Source organism: Cervus canadensis, chromosome 6 (assembly GCF_019320065.1).
Source record: "Cervus canadensis isolate Bull #8, Minnesota chromosome 6, ASM1932006v1, whole genome shotgun sequence".
In the NCBI taxonomy this organism is placed as follows: domain Eukaryota; kingdom Metazoa; phylum Chordata; class Mammalia; order Artiodactyla; family Cervidae; genus Cervus; species Cervus canadensis.
In genome coordinates this window covers 54,828,064-54,843,835 of record NC_057391.1, presented here as the reverse complement: position 1 = coordinate 54,843,835, position 15,772 = coordinate 54,828,064, and the positions used below count along the sequence as shown (strand labels likewise).

The 15,772-nt window shown below is 39.8% G+C and overlaps 1 long non-coding RNA gene across 1 annotated transcript; it reads left to right on the top strand.

Annotated features, from left to right (window-relative positions):
* The first annotated feature begins 3,307 nt into the window (after positions 1-3,307).
* Positions 3,308-12,441, top strand: LOC122443606. The gene is made up of 3 exons (XR_006270071.1): positions 3,308-3,842; positions 12,196-12,202; positions 12,429-12,441. It is a non-coding gene; the product is annotated as an uncharacterized LOC122443606 (long non-coding RNA).
* The last annotated feature ends 3,331 nt before the right edge of the window (positions 12,442-15,772 follow it).

The window sequence follows — 15,772 nt, the reverse complement described above, 5'->3', positions numbered from 1 at the left end:
GTATTATTTTTGCTTGAAGCAAGGTGATTCTCTTTTAAAGAGAGCTAAATAATGAGGTAAAAGTTTTATATAATTTCCCAATATAGTTTTAACTACTGGTGCTCTTCTCTGTGTAGAACCAGACCTCCTTGTGGTACCATTTTCTTTTGGCTTCATGGACTGACTTCCTTTACTTTTCTTTCACATTTCTTTTATATGGATCTGCTGGTAATAAATTCTTTGACCTGTTGCATAGTTAAGAGACTTTATTTCATGTTTAATGAAATAAACTGGCAATCAGTTCTTTGTTGGTTAGAATTTTTCCCTCCAGTTTTATGGAGATAGAATTGGTATATAACCTTAGTTTTAGGTGTTGTCTACTTAAATGGTCACAACCTAAAGGTTGAGAGTAATGTTTTATTTGGTGGGAATTCTTAGGACTCAAGCCCAGGAGATAGTATCTCAAGTGACCCTGAGAGAACTGTTCCAAGGAGGAAGGGGGAGGAGTCAGGTTATATAGGAGTTTGCAACAAAGGGCAGGTAGTCTGAACATCAAAATATTATTGTTAATTAAGGAAAACAGTATATCTCAAGTTAAGAAATTTAGCACTGTTATATGTATGGGAATCAAGATTGCTGAGCGAAATATCAATAACCTCAGATATGCAGATGACACCACCCTTATGGCAGAAAGCGAAGAACTAAAGAGCCACTTGATGAAGGTGAAAAAGGAGAGTGAAAAAGTTGGTTTAAAACTCAACATTCAGAAAACTAAGATCATGGCATCTGGTCCCATCACTTCATGGCAAATAGATGGGGAAGCAATGTAAACAGTGACAGACTATTTTTGGGGGGCTCCAAAATCACTGCAGATGATGACTGTGTTGTAGCCATGCATTCTGGGAAACAAACTCACTCAGAAGGACAATGCAGATAGTAGAGTGCGGTTTATTACACCGGTGGGCCCCAGGCAGAGTCTCCTCTTAGCCAAGGACCCCGACCAGTTTTTGTGAAAACCTTATATACCCTAAGTGTACAGGCCCAAACCCACCTCCCCAAATTCTCTGAAACTAGTCTGAACAAAGGAAAAGAAAGATACAATCAAAGTTAACCCGTGATTCGTATGCCTCAAACCCGTGATTCGTATGCCTTAAGCCTAGGTAGTTAACAGTGGACAATTATCAATAGGCCTGCAGTCATACCCCAATAAGCATAATAGAATTTATGATTCTATTTGGTTACACAGATAATTAGGGTATTCTTTTAGGTGATGGAGAATCTAGGTACGAGCTCTGGGGCTCTTCCATCCAAGGGGTCTGGTTTTCCAGTTGGTATGTCCTTTCAACAGATACTGGGCGTATAGCTCAAAGTCCACAGTCCAGCCCAAGATGGAGCCTGTTTCGTCTGTTTCTTCCTTCAACTGCAGCCATGAAATTAAAAGACACTTGCTCCATGGAAGAAAAGTTATGACCAACCTAGACAGCATATTAAAAAGCAGAGACATTACTTTGCCAACAAAGGTCCGTCTAGTCAAAGCTATGGTTTTTCCAGTAGTCATGTATGGATGTGAGAGTTGGACTATAAAGAAAGCTGAGCACCGAAGAACTGATGCTTTTGAACTGTGGTGTTGGAGAAGACTCTTGAGAGTCCCTTGGACTGCAAGGAGATCCAACCAGTCCATCATAAAGGAAATCAGTCCTGAATATTCATTGGAAGGACTGATGCTGAAGCTGAAACTCCAGTACTTTGGCCACCTGATGTGAAGACTCTGATGCTGGGAAAGATTGAAGGTGGGAGAAGAAAGGGACAACAGAGGATGAGATGGTTGGATGGCATCACCAACTCAATGGACATGAGTTTGAGTAAACTCCGGGAGTTGGTAGTGGACAGGGAAACCTGGTGTGCTGCGGTCCATGGGGTCACAGAGAGTCAGACAGGACTGAGCAGCTGAACAGATAATAATAACAGCAACTGAATGCAGTCAAAGAAACGGTTACAACATGGAGTCAGAATTAGCAACATTAGTATATATATCTTCTCTGCAACATTAGCATGATATATCTTTTTCTATCCTTTTACTTTTAATCTGTGTATCATATTAAAATATTTTTTGTAGGCAGCATATATTTAGATCATGCTTCTCCCCTCATCTACTTCTGCTTCTGAATTGAAGCACTGAAAAAAGGGAGGAGTAAACTGTGGCCTGATAGATGGCCTGTTTTTGTAAATATTATTTTATTGGAACATAGTCACATACATTTCTTTATGTATTGACTGTGGCTGCTTTTGTTTTACAAGAGAATTATGTAGTTGCATGGAGACTTCAACTCTTCAGCTCTAGGCATACTTATATCCTTTTTGTGAGACTCCACTTCAGAACCGCCACCACTTCACCATCCCATCTAGTTCATCCCACAGCACTGAGCTGAGTTCCCTGTGCTATACAGCGGCTTCCTGTTAGCTACCTATTTCACACATTTAAGTGTGCATATGTCAGTGCTACTGTCTCAATTCATGCCACACCCTCCTTCCCCTGCTGTGTCCACAAACATATGTTCTGTATGTCCATATCTCTTTATGCTCTGTATTAGGTTCATTGTTGTTGTTGAGTTGCTAAGTCATGTCTGACTCTTGGCATCCCTGTGGACTGCAGCAAACCAAGCTTCCTCATCCTTCACTATCTCCTGGAATTTGCTCAAACCCATGTCCATTGAATCAGTGATGCCATCCAAACATCTCATCCTCTGCCGTCCCCCTCTCCTCCTGCCTTCAATCTTTCCTAGCATCAGGGTCTTTTTCAACGAGTCAGCCCTTCCCATCAGGTGGTCAAAGTATTAAAGCTTCAGCATCAGTCCTTCCAATGAATATTCAAGGTTGGTTTCCTTTAGGATTGACTGGTTTGATCTCCTTGCTGTCCAAGGGACTCTCAAGAGTCTTCTCTTCTTTTGAACACCACAGTTCAAAAGCATCAATTCTTTTGTACTCAGCCTTCTTTATGATCCATATCTCACATCTGTACATTACTACTGAAAAAACCATAGCTTTGACTAGATGGACCTTTGTCAGTAAAGTGATGTCTCTGTTTTTGAATACGCTGTCTAGGTTTGTCATAGCTTTTCTTCCAAGCAGCAAGCATCTTTTAATTTCATGGCTGCAGTCACCATCTGCAGTAATTTTGGAGCCGGAGAAAATAAAATCTGTCACTGTTTGCATTGTTTCCCCATCTATTTACCAGGAAGTGATGGGACCCAATGCCATGATCTTGAGTTTTTTGAATATGGAGTTTTCAGCCAGCTTTTTAACTCTCCTCTTTCATCTTCATCAAAAGGCTCTTTAGTTCCTCTTTCTGCCAGTAGGGTGGTATTGGCTGCATATCTGAGGTTGTTATTTCTCCCAGCAATCTTGATTCCAGCTTGTGCTTCATCCAGCTTGGCATTTCGAATTATGCACTCTGCATATGTTAAGTAAACAAGGTGACAATATATAGCCTTGATGTACACCTTTCCCAGTTTTGAACCACTCCATTGTTCTGTGTCTATTTCTAACTGTTGCTTCTTGACCTGCATACAGATTTCTCAGGAGGCAGGTAAAGTAGTCTGGTATTCTCATCTCTTGAAGAATTTTCCACAGTTGGTTGTGATCCACATAGTCATATGCTTTAATGTAGTGAATGAAGAAGTAGATGTATTTCTAGAATTCCCTTGCCTTTTCTATGATCCAACAAATGTTGTCAATTTAAACTCTGGTTCCTCTGCCTTTTCTAAATCCAGCTTGTACATCTGGAATTTCTCAGTTCACATACTATTTAAGCCTAGTGTGAAGGATTTTGAGATTTATCTTGCTAGCATATAAAATGAGCACAAGTTCATGTTCATTAGTACCATTTTTCTAGATTCTATACACATGCATTAATATATAATATTTAGTTTTCTCTTTCTGTCTTACTTCACTCTGTAAGACAGACCTAGGTTCATCCACCTCATTATACTGATTAATTTTCATTCCTTTTTATGCTGAACAATATTCCATTGTATGTATATATTTATGTGTATGTATATATATGCGCTGTGCTGTACACAGCCACAGTTGTGGCTGACTCTTTGTGACCCCATGGACTGTAGCCCACCAGGCTCCTCTGTTCATGGTTATTCTCCAGGCAAGAATACTGGAGTGTGTTGCCACGTCCTCCTCCAGGGGATCATCCCAACCCAGGGATCGAACCTAGGTCTCCTGCATTGCAGGCTGATTATTTGCCATCTGAGTCACCAGGAAGGCCCAAGAATACTGGAATGGGCAGCCTATCCCTTCTCCAGGGGATCTTCCTGACCCAGGAATCAAACTGGGGTCTCCTGCATTGCAGGCAGATTCTTTACCAGCTGAGCCACCAGGGAAACCCATATATATAAAGATATAAAATATGTCACACCTTCTTTATCCAGGCATCTATCAATGGTGGATTCCACGTCCTGGATATTGTAATTTGTGATGCTGTGAGCAGTGGGTATATGTGTCTTTCTGAATGATGATTTTCTCTGATATATGACCAGAAGTGCAGTTTCATTGTCATATGGTAGTTTTATTCCCACTTTTTATTTTTTTATTATTATTATTATTATTATTTTTTATTAGTTGGAGGCTAATTACTTCACAACATTTCAGTGGGTTTTGTCATACATTGATATGAATCAGCCATAGATTTACACGTATTCCCCATCCCGATCCCCCCTCCCACCTCCCTCTCCACCCGATTCCTCTGGGTCTTCCCAGTGCACCAGGCCTGAGCACTTGTCTCATGCATCCCACCTGGGCTGGTGATCTGTTTCACCATAGATAGTATACCTGCTGTTCTTTTGAAACATCCCACCCTCACCTTCTCCCACAGAGTTCAAAAGTCTGTTCTGTATTTCTGTGTCTCTTTTTCTGTTTTGTATATAGGGTTATCGTTACCATCTTTCTAAATTCCATATATATGTGTTAGTATGCTGCACTACAAAGGAAACTATAAGTAAGGTGAAAAGACAGCCCTCAGATTGGGAGAAAATAATAGCAAATGAAGAAACAGACAAAGGATTAATCTCAAAAATATACAAGCAACTCCTGCAGCTCAATTCCAGAAAAATAAATAACCCAATCAAAAAATGGGCCAAAGATCTAAACAGACATTTCTCCAAAGAAGACATACAGATGGCTAACAAACACATGAAAAGATGCTCAACATCACTCATTATTAGAGAAATGCAAATCAAAACCACAATGAGGTACCATTACACGCCAGTCAGGATGGCTGCTATCCAAAAGTCTACAAGCAATAAATGCTGGAGAGGGTGTGGAGAAAAGGGAACCCTCTTACACTGTTGGTGGGAATGCAAGCTAGTACAGCCGCTATGGACAACAGTGTGGAGATTTCTTAAAAAACTGGAAATAGAACTGCCATATGACCCAGCAATCCCACTTCTGGGCATACACACGGAGGAAACCAGATCTGAAAGAGACACGTGCACCCCAATGTTCATCGCAGCACTGTTTACAATAGCCAGGACATGGAAGCAACCTAGATGCCCATCAGCAGATGAATGGATAAGGAAGCTGTGGTACATATACACCATGGAATATTACTCAGCCGTTAAAAAGAATTCATTTGAATCAGTCCTAATGAGATGGATGAAACTGGAGCCCATTATACAGAGTGAAGTAAGCCAGAAAGATATTCCCACTTTTTAAAGAAATCTCACTCCTGTTCTCCATAGTGGCTGTATCTATTTACATTCCCAAGAGTGTGAGAGGATTCTTTATTCTCTACACCCTCTCCAGCATTTATTGTTCATAACCTTTTTGATGAAACTCATTCAAATTCTGTCTGGTATGGGATATCTGTCTGATATCTCATTGTGGCTTTGATATGGGTTTCTCTAACAACTGGACATCTTTGGTGGTCCAGAGTAAAAAAAATCTACCTGCAGTGAAGGAGAAAGAAGTGGGATGATCTCTGGGTGGGGAAGATCTCATGGAGTTGGAAGTGGCAACTCGATGCTGTATTCTTGCCTGGAAAATTCCCCAGACCTAGATAGAGCATGGTGTGCCACAGTCCATGGGGTTGCAAGGAGTCAGACACGACTGAGCACACACAGAACACACCAACTCTTCTGTCCTGTAGCCATTCGTAGTTGGGCAGGATCCGTTATCTCCCTTTGAGCTGAACAAGGGTGCTTTGGTCCAGAAGTCAGGGAGAGGGCCTGGGTTTACTAAGGCAGGGCTTTATGAATGATTATAGTAGCAACAAAAATCAAGTTAAAGAAACAGTTCATACATGGAATCAATTGGTTCTTCTTTGCAAATTTAGCATGGTGTATCTTTTTCCATCCTTTTAATCTGTGGTTATCATATTAAAATATTTTTAGTAGGCAGCCTATATTTAGGTCATGCATTTTCCCCCAATCTACTTCTGCCTCTGAATTGAGATGTTATAACAATGGACTAGTAAAGTATGGCTTGTTTTGAAAATATTTTATTAGAACATAGCCAACTCCATTTCTTGTATTGACCCCGACTGCTTTTGTGAGGCAACTACAGAGTTATGTAGTTGTCACAGAGACTTCGTAACTTGCAAAGGGAAACTGTATACCATCTGGCCCTTTAAGAAAAGGTTTGCTGAGCGTTGATTTACACTATTTACATCTAATGTAATGTTGAAGATAGTTGGTTTAAATCTACTGTCTTGCTATTGTCTCATGTGTCCTTTTTTTCTCTTTTGCTGCTGTCTTTTGGACGAGTGAAAACTTTTTTATAACTTCACCTTATTTCCTTTCTTGGTTTAGTGGTTATAACTTCTTTTTTAAAAAATTTTACTTTAGTTGATAATGTGTATCTTTGGAGCTTCCCTGGTGCCTCGGATGATAAAGAATTTACCTTTACCACAGTCTACCTTCAAGCAAAACATTGTTTTATTCATGGTGTAAGAGCATTGACGACATACTTTCATTCTCCTCTCTTGGCCTTTTTGATATTGTTCTCATATATTTCACCAGTACATATGTTATAAAACCAGAAATGTTTGTTTCATTTTGCTTCAAGCAATCTGATTGTCTTTTAAAGAGAGGTAAATAGCAAAGTAAACATATTTATATAATTACCAATAATCTTACTACTACTAGTGCTGTTCACTCTTTTGTAGATTCAGACTTCCATGTGGTACCATTGCCTTTTGGCATCAAGGACTGACTTCCTTTACATCCCTTTCACATTTCTTCTGTTTGGACCTGCAGCTGACACATTGTTTGACCTTTTGTATCTTTAAGACTCCATTTCATGTTTGGGCAGATATGGCAATCTGTTGTTTCTTGGTTGGATTTTTTTACTCCAGTAGTTTTGAGGAATACTTGGTATATTAGTTATAGGTATTGTCAACTTAAACAATAGTCTCAGTCTAAAGGTTGAAAGTACTGTTTTATATGGCAGGAATTTTTAGGACTTCATGCCCAGGAGACAGCATCTCAAATGACCCTGAGAGAATTGCTCCAAGGAGGTAAGGGGAGGAATCAGGTTATGTAGAAGCTTGCAACAAAGGGCAGGTAGTCTGAACATCAAAATATTATTGTTGATTAAGGAAAATCAGATATCTCAAGTTATTAAATTTAGCACTTTTCTATGTGTGAAGAAAAAAGGCAAGTCTAGGCTCACTGAAATCATTCCTTTCATATGCATCTCAGCTATCTGGGGCTTCTTTCCTGTCTTTTTCACATCCCCCACAAGCTCAGCAAGACTAACGCTGGGGAGTGGCTGATGGCTGCTGGATAGCAGATATTGATCTTCCTGGGTGCCTTCTGGGCTCAGAAATTCACATTTGGAGGCCTGGAATCGCTGATGATTCTGACATTCAGTTTATTAATGTGGCAGAAAATACTCCATTTCTCTGTGTAGAACATAGTGATTATATATATATATACACACACACACATACATATTATATATATATGTACATATGTACATATATATATAATATGTAATGTAAAATAATTATTAGAGTAAGTTTGGTTAATATGTATCACCTCAAGTCCTGCACTAGCAACCACCAATCAGTTCTCTGTATCTATGCATTTGTTTTTTTTTCTTTTTAATTTTATATGTAGTATAGTTCCTTCACAGGTGTCCTGACTGGCTCAGTGGTAAAGAATCTGTCTGCCAATGCAGGTGATGCAGGTTCAATCCCTGTTTTGGGAAGATTCCCTGGAGGAGGAAATGGCACCCCAGTCCAGTTTACTTACCAGGAGAATCCCATGGAGGGAGAAGGCTGGCAAGCTACAGCCCATGCTGTCACAAAAGAGTTGGATATAACTTAGCAACTAAAGAGTTGCTTTATAATATATAAGTTTCTACTGTTCAGTTCAGTCGCTCAGTCGTGTCCGACTCTTTGTGGCCCCATGAATTGCAACACGCCAGGCCTCCCTGTCCATCACCAACTCCTGGAGTTTACCCAAACTCATGTCCATCGAGTCGGTGATGCCATCCAGCCATCTCATCCTCTGTTGTCCCCTTCTCCTCCTGCCCCCAATCCCTCCCAGAATCAGGGTCTTTTCAAGTGAGTCAACTCTTCGTATCAGGTAGCCAAAGTATTGGAGTTTCAGCTTCAGCATCAGTCCTTCCAATGAACACCCAGGACTTATCTCCTTTAGGATGGACTGGTTGGATCTCCTTGCAGTCCAAGGGACTCTCAAGAGTCTTCTCCAACACCACAGTTCAAAAGCATCAATTCTTCGGTGCTCACCTTTCTTCACAGTCCAACTCTCACATCCATACACAACCACTGGAAAAACCATAGCCTTGACTAGATGGACCTTTGTTGGTAAAGTAATTTCTCTGCTTTCTAATATGCTGTCTAGGTTAGTCATAACTTTCCTTCCAAGGAGTAAGTGTCTTTTAATTTCATGGCTGCAATCACCATCTGCAGTGATTTTGGGGCCCAAGAAAATAAAGTCTGACACTGTTTCCACTGTTTTCCCATCTATTTCCCATGAAGTGATGGGACCAGATGCCATGATCTTAGTTTTCTGAATGTTGAGCTTTAAGCCAACTTTTTCACTCTCCTCTTTCACTTTCATCAAGAAGCTTTTTAGTTCCTCTTCACTTTCTGCCATAAGGGTGGTATCATCTGTGTATCTGAGGTTATTGATATTTCTCCCGGCAATCTTGATTCCAGCTTGTGCTTCTTCCAGCCCAGCATTTCTCATGATGTACTCTGCATATAAGTTAAATAAGCAGGGTGACAATATACAGCCTTGACGTACTCCTTTTCCCATTTGGAACCAGTCTGTTGTTCCACATCCAGTTCTAACTGTTGCTTCCTGACCTGTATACAGGTTTCTCAAGAGGCAGGTCAGGTGGTCTGGTATTCCCATCTCTTTCAGAATTTTCCACAGTTTATTGTGATCCACACAGTCAAAGTCTTTGAGATAGCCAATAAAGCAGAGATAGATGTTTTTTTGGAACATCGTAGTGGTGTATCTTTTACAATCATAGTTTTTTTTGTGTCCAGGTATGGGGTTACTTGATCATATGGTAGTTTTATTCCTAGTTTCTTAAGGAATGTCCATTCTGTTCTTCAAAGTGGCTATGTCCATTTGCATTCCCAAGAATGTAGAATGGTTCCATTTTTTACACACCTTCTCAGCATTTATTGTTTGTAGCCTTTTTGATGACACCCAGTCTGGCTGACGTGAGATGATGCCCTGTTATGGTTTTGATTTGCATTTCTCTAATAAGTGGACTCCACCTGTGGCTCAGTGGTAAAGAAGCTGCCGGGAAAGCAGGAGATGTGGGTTCAATCCCTGGGTGGGCAGGTCCCAGAGTTGGTCCTTTACCAACTGCAGTATTCTTGCCTAGAATATTACATGGACAGAGAAGCCTGGCGTGTTAAGGTCCATGGGGTCACAAAGAGTGAGACAGGATGGAGCGACTGAGCACACACAACACACACAATCTCTTCTTTCCTGCAGCCATTCATAGGTAGGCAGGGTCTGATTATACCCCTGTGAGCTGAACAAAGGCACTTTTGTCCAACAGTCAGGCAGAGGGACTGTGTTTACTGAGACAGGACTAAGATTATAATAAGAACAACCACTCAAAGAAGTCAAAGAAAACAGTCCAAAATGGAGTCAGAACTGGTTCTTCTTTGCAGACTTAGCAAGGTACGTCTTTTCTATAATTTTTCTTTTAGCTATGGCTGTCACATTGAAATATATGTCACAGCATATATTGAAATCATGCTTTCTTCCCAATCTACTTCTACCTCTGAATTGATGTACTGAAACAGGGACTTTAAAAATATTTTATTGGAACATAGCTATATCCATTTCATTATGTATTGATTGTGGATGATTTTTGTGCTACCACAAAAGAGTTATGTAGTTCCAACAGAAACTTCATAACTTGCAAAGGGAAGCTGTTTACCTTCTGGCTCTGTAGAAAAGGTTTGCTGATCTTTAGTTTACACCATTTATATGTAATATAATGATGCATATGGCTGTTTTACATCTACTGTCTTGCTATTGTCTCATATGTCCTTTGTTCTCCTTTTCTTTTTTGCTGGTATCTTTTGGACAAGTAAAACCATTTTTATAACTTCATCTTATTTCCTTTTGTGACTTAGTAGTTATAAGTTCTAGTGGTGGTGTTTTAGTTTAGCTTATACTGTGTATCTTTATCACAGTCTCCCTATGCCAAAACCTTTGATTGTGTGGATCACAATAAACTATGGGAAATTCTGAAGGAGATGGGAATACCAGACCACCTGACCTGCCTCTTGAGAAACCTGTATGCAGGTCAGGAAGCAACAGTTAGAACTGGACATGGAACAACAGACTGGTTCCAAATTGGGAAAGGAGTACGTCAAGGCTGTGTATTATCACCCTACTTATTTAACTTATATGTAGAGTACACCATGAGAAACACTGGGCTGGAGGAAGCACAAGCTGGAATCAAGATTGCCAGGAGAAATATCAACAACCTCAGATATGCAGATGACCACTATAAGGATAGCAGAAAATGAAGAACTAAAGAGCCTCTTGATGAAAGTGAGAGAGGAGTGTGAAAAAGTTGGCTTAAAGCTCAACATTCAAAAAACTAAGATCATGGCATCCGGTCCCATCACTTCCTGGCAAATAGGTGGGGAAACAGTGGAAACACTGGCTGACTTTATTTTGGGGGGCTCCAAAATCACTGCAGATGGTGATTGCAGCCATGAAATTAAAAGACACTTACTCCTTGGAAGGAAAGTTATGACCAACCTAGACAGCATATTAAAAAGCAGAGACATTACTTTACCGACAAAGGTCCATTTAATCAAGGCTATGGTTTTTCCAGTAGTCATGTATGGATGTGAGAGTTGGACTGTGAAGAAAGGTGAGCACCGAAGAATTGATGCTTTTGAACTGTGGTGTTGGAGAAGACTCTTGAGAGTCCCTTGGACTGCAAGGAGATGCAACCAGTCCATCCTAAAGGAAATCAGTCCTTAATATTCATTGGAAGGACCGATGATGAAGCTGAAACTCCAATACTGGCCACTTGATGCAAAGAGCTGACTCATTTGGAAAGACCCTGATGCTGGGAAAGACTGAGGGCAGGAGGAGAAGGGGACGACAGAGGATGAGATGGTTGGATGGCATCACTGACTCAATGGACATGGGTTTGGGTGGACTCCGGGAGTTGGTGATGGACAAGGGAGGCCTGGCGTGCTGCGGTTCATGGGTCGCAAAGAGTCAAACATGACTGAGTGAACTGAACTGATACTGTGTATCTTTATCACAATCTCCCTTTAACCATACACCATTTTAAAGGTAGTGTGAGAACTTTGACAACATACTTAGGTTCCCTTCTCCTGGCTTTTTTTTATGTTGTTGTTATGTATTTCATCAGTACATGTGTATAAAAACAAGAATGTTTTATATTATTTTTGTTTCAAGCCATCTGATTGTCTTTTTAAGAGATGTAAGTGGAAAGGTAAAAGTCTTTATATAATTAACCAGTATAGTTAACACTACTGGTGTTCTTCCCTCTTTTGTGTAGATGCAGACCTCCATGAGGTACCATTTTATTCTGCCCTCAAGGACTGGTTTCCTTTACATTCCTTTCACATTTCTTCCATATGGATGTGCAGGTGACAAATCATTTGATCATCTGCATATTTAAGACTTCATTTTACGTTTAGGGAGAGTAGGTAGTCAGTTGTTTGGTTGGATTTTTTTCCTCCAGTACTATGAAGATATAATGCTTGTAAGTTTTAGGTGTTGTCGACCTAAAAAATAGTCACAATCTAAAAGTTGAGAAGAATGGTTTACTTGGTGTGAAGTTTTAGGACTTCAAGCCCAGGACACAGCATCTCAAGTGACTTTGAGAGAAATGTTCCAAGAAGGCAAGGGGTGGAGTGAGGTGATATAGAAGTTTGCAGTAAAAGGCAGGTAGTTTGAACATCAAAATGTTATTGTTAATTAAGGAAAACCAGATATCTCAAGTTAAGAAATACAGCACTTTTCTATGTATGAGAAGATGCCAGAGTCTGGGCTTGCTGAAATCACTCCTTTCATACACATCTCAGCTATCAGGGACCACTGTCCTGCCTTTTTCACATCACCCCGAAGCTCCTCAAGGCTCACCCTGGGGAGTGGCTGATGGCTGCCGTATAGCAGGTACTGCTCTTCATGGGCACCCTCTGAGCTCAGAAATGCACATTTGTACAGCTGAAATTACTGATGACTATGACATCCAGTTTACAGATATGACAGCAAATACTCCATTTCTCAGTGTACAACATAGTGATTTTATATATATATATATATATATATATTATATACACGCATATATATGTATATATAATATGTAATAGAAAATAATGATCACAGTAAGTGCAGTTAACATCCATCACCTGACATAGTTTTAAAAAGTTAAGGCCTATTCTCAGAGCAGCTTACAAATACGTAACTAAGTATTAAAAACTATACTCAGCATGCTGTACATTATATCCCCAGGACTTATTGTATAACTTTCAGTTATACACCACCTTTTTCTATTTCCCCCACCACCAAGGGCCTCCTCTAGCAAATGCCAAGCAGTTCTCTGTAATCTATGAGTTTGGGGTTTGTTTGTTTATTATCTTTTTAATTGTTTATGGTGTATAGTTGGTTTACAGTGCTTTAGTTTCTGGTGTACAGAAAGCGAATCAGCTCTATGTTTACATATATCCTCTCCTCTTTGGATTTCCTTCAATTTAGGTCATCATAGAGCATTGAGGATAGTCCCCTGAGCTATATAGTAGATTCTTACTAGTTATCTATCTTAGACATAGATTCAGCAGTATACATGTGTCAGTCCAAATCACCCACTTCTTCCCAACACACCTTCAACCTTGATGTCCATAGGTATATTCTCTCTATTCCTCCAAGTCTGCTTTGCAAATAAGTTCCTCTATACCATGTTTCTAGATTCCACATATATTTGTTTACCATATTTGTTTTTCTCTTTCTGACTTACTGAACTCTCTGGGACCGACTGTCTTCTAGGTTCCTCCACCTTACACACTGACAATTTCATTCCTTTTCATGGCTGAATAATAGCCACTGTATATATATGAAAAGCGAAAAGTGTTAAACTCGCTCAGTCATGTCCAACTTTTACAACCCCATGGACTGTAGACCATGAGACTCCTCTATCCATGGAATTCTCCTGGCAAGAATATGGGACTGGATACCATTCCTATCTCAGTAGATCTTCCCAACCCAGGGATCGAACCTTGGTCTACTGCATTGCAGGTGGATTCTTTGCCATATGAGCCTTCAGGAAGACCCTGTGTATATATATATCACGGCTTATTTGTGGAGGCAGATGTCGATGGACCTTCAGTTGTATCCATACCATGGCTACTGTAAATTGTGCTGTTATGAACACTGCAATACATGTGTCTCTTTGAATGACGTTTTCCTCTGGATATATGCCCAGAAATGGGACTGCATGGTTACATGGTAGTTTTATTCCTAGTTTCTTAAGGAATCTGTATCCTGTTCCCCATAGCAGCTATATAAATTTACATTCCCACCAAGAGCATATGAGGGTTCACTTTTTGCCAAATGCTCTCCATCATTTGTTGTTTGCAGCTTTTTTGATGATAGCCATTCTGACTTCTGTGAGATGGTACCTCGTGCTTTTGATTTGCGTTTCTCTAACAATTGGATTGCCCTGGAGGCTCAGCAATATAGAATCTGCCTGCAATGCAGAAGTTGTGGGCTCGATCCCTGGGTAGAGAAGATCCCCTGGAGAAGGGGATGGCTACCCACTCTAGTATTCTTGCCTGGAAAATTCCCCACAGAGAGTAGCCTGTGTGCTAGAGTCCTCTGGGTGGCTAAGAGTCAGACATGACAGAGCAGACACGGCACTAACAATCTTTTCTTTCCTGAAACTATTCTTAGGTCGGCATGGTCAGATTTTCTTCCTGTGACTGAAAAAGGGCACTTTGTTTGGTCCAACAGTCAGGCAGAGGGATTGGGTTTACTGAGGCAGGGCTTTATGTATGATTATAATAACAACAGCAACTAAAACCACTCAAAGAAACAATTCCATCATGGACTTAGAATTGACTCTTCTATACAATATTAGCATGGTATCCTTTTTTTTTATTCTTTTACTTTTAATCTATGCATACTGTTAAAATACATTTTTTAGGCAGCATATATTTAGGTCATGGTCTTTCCCCCAGTCTACTTCTGCCTCTGAATTGAAGTGTTGCAACAGGAGCTATGACCTTGTTGACTATGGCCATATGAAAACTATGGCCTGGTTGATGGCTTGGTTTTGAAAATAATATTTTATTAGAATATAGCCACGTCCGTTTCTTTATGCATTGACTGTGACTTCTTTTGTGCAACAACAGAGTAATGGAGTTGCAACAGATATGTCGTAACTTGCAAAGGGAAACTATTTATCATCTAGCCCTGTAAGAAAAGGTTTGAACTTTGGTTTACACCATTTACATCTAATGTAAAGATGGATATGGTTGGTTTAAATCTGTCTTGCTGTTGTCTCATGTATCCTTTGTTCCTTTTTTTCTCTTTTGCTGCTGTCTTTTGAAGGAGTGAAAGTTTTTTTTTTATAAATTCACCTTATTTCCTTTGACTGCTTAGTAGTTAAAACTTCTTGTTTTTTACTTTAGTTTATAATGTGCATCTTTATCACAGTTCACCTTCAATCAATACACCGTTTATACACAGTGTAAAACATTGACAGAATACTTTCATTCCCCTCTCCTGGGCTTTTTAATATTTTTGTCATTTATTTCATAAGTACATGTGTTATAAACCAAAGTATTTGTATTATTTTGCTTCAAGCAATCTGATTATCTATTGAAGACAGGCAAATAGTGAAGTAAAAAACTTTATATAATTAACAACCGTTTTACCATTACTGATGTGGTTGACTCTTTGCTGTAGATCCAGATCTCCATGTGGTACCATTTTCTTTTGGCTTCAAGGACTGACTTCCTTTACATTCCTTTCACATTTCTTCTGCTTGGATCTATAGGTGACACATTGTTTGACCTTTTGTATATTTCAGATTTCATTTAATGTTTAGGCATATTTGGTAATCAGTTGTTTCTTGGTTGGATTTTTTTACTCCAGTAGGTATAGAGGTATTAGTTTTAGGTGTTGTTGACTTGAAAAATAGTCACAACCTAAAAGTTGAGAGGAAGTTTTATTTGGTGGGAATTTTTAAGACTTCAAGCCCAGGAGACACCATCTCAAGTGACCCTGAAGAA